We start from the raw sequence: 1928 nt of genomic DNA, 5'->3' as shown, positions 1-1928 counted from the left end.
GATAGTAGCAGAAACAGAGATGTTGGCAAGTAATTTCACTTGTTGTTTTACAATTTCCAGTCTCCCTTGGAGTTAGGTTGGGGCCACATGACTAGTACTGGTGCAAAGCCTTTAAGTATGACATAGAAGCCTCTGGGCTGCAGTGCAGAAGGGCCGATTTGGTTCCCCCACACGCTCTCTTCCCCTGCTCGAGCAATCATGGCGGTCACGCCCTGACAATTGTGGAGCCACAGGATGGACCATCCTGGATCTCCCAGTCTCCATGTGAAGCACAACTGCTCCGAAGAGTTGCTTTGAGAGTGGGAAGTAAACCTTTCTGATCTGGAGGTTTATGTGTTGCCTCAGCCCTCAGCAGAGCCGAGCCCTGGCCCATGCTGCCAACACGGGGAAGATGTAAAATTGAGGTGATTTCCTGAGAGTGAGGAGACGTAGTGGCTATATTAGGGGAATCGGGGAGAGTGATAAAAGGTTTTTTATAGTCCTGCGATGAATGAGAATGGGAAAACGGAGCTAGAAGAAAACTAGAGACGCTATTTTATCCCTTTCATTTTAATACAAAGAAACTCAGACCAGAGAGACGACTGATTAGGTCAAGGGCACATAACAAGCTAGTGGTAGAGACATGGTTATGATCCTGGTTTCTGAGACTTTGAGAATAGTCTCAGGGTTGAGCTACAACTACTTTTGAGAGCAGATGAACATCTGCTTAGGGTCCTTTATGATACTGTGAACTTCTTTCTGTTTTCTGATAGAGGTTCTTGATGGGAACAGTGGCCATCAGAGCCCCTGTCGATTTATCGCCCCCAACTCTGAAGTCGCAACATGATCCCCTTCCCATTTCCACGTTACCGTCCTTCCCTCAAGGCAGCTCACCATGGGCGAATTGATATATCAGGTCATTACATACAAAATGTCCAATTTCGAATCAAAAGCGTAGTTTGTTATGTCTTAAACAAGAAGCAGTACAATTAATCAAAGTATGCCCCCAAACTATCAACACAGTTTTGCCATCTTAATGGTAGCTTGTTTATGCCAGTAGTGAAGAAGCCTGGAGAGCGAGTGGCGATGAAATTGCAAAAGGCCTTTTCCACAGTTTGTTGAGAGTTGAATATTTTTCCTTGCAAGGAGTGGTCCAAAGCCTGGAAGAAGTGCTAGTCGGTTGGTGCAAGGTCTGGCGAATACGGTGGATGACAGAGAGTTTCCAAGTCCAGTCTCTGTAATTTGAGCAGCGTTGTTTGTGCGACATGTGGTTGAGTGTTGTCTTGCAAGAGGATTGGCCTGTCTCTATTGACCAATCTCAGCTGTTTAATCACAAGCATCCTCATCATTTCATCCAATTGGTTGCAGTAGACATCTATTGTAATCAATTGACCAGGTTTCATGAAGCTGTAGTGGATAATACCAGCCCTGGCCCACCAAACAGATGACGTTAGCTTTTTTTGATGAATATTCAGTTTTTGACAGTGTTCCAGTACTTCAGCTTTATCTGACCATTGTGCTGAACGCTTGTGAATGTCAAAAAGAATCCATTTTTCATCACATGTAACAATACAGTGTAGAAATGGTCCACCTTTATGTTGTGACAGTGAAGAAAGGCAAACTTTGAGACGATTTCTCTTCTGACACTTGTTTAATTCATGTGGTACCCATCTATCCAGCTTCTTTACCTTGCCCATTGGTCTCAAATGGTCCAATATTGTTGGAAAAGTAACATCAAACCTCGCTTAGGTTGAGATGGTTTCACTTCCACTATAGCTTTCAGCTCATCATTATCCAACTTGGTCTTAGGTTGCCCATGTGACTCATTTTCAAGATTAAAATCACCGGAATGGGACTTTTCAAACCATCCACGTACTGTGTGTTCATTAGTCACATCCTTCTTAAACACTCCATTGATATTTTGAGTTATTTGTGCTGCATTGGTTTCA

Source organism: Propithecus coquereli, unplaced genomic scaffold (genome assembly GCF_000956105.1).
Source record: "Propithecus coquereli isolate 6110/MARCELLA unplaced genomic scaffold, Pcoq_1.0 Scaffold209, whole genome shotgun sequence".
Classification (NCBI taxonomy): domain Eukaryota; kingdom Metazoa; phylum Chordata; class Mammalia; order Primates; family Indriidae; genus Propithecus; species Propithecus coquereli.
The sequence above is the reverse complement of the archived record's forward strand: the minus strand, read 5'-3'. Positions refer to the sequence as shown.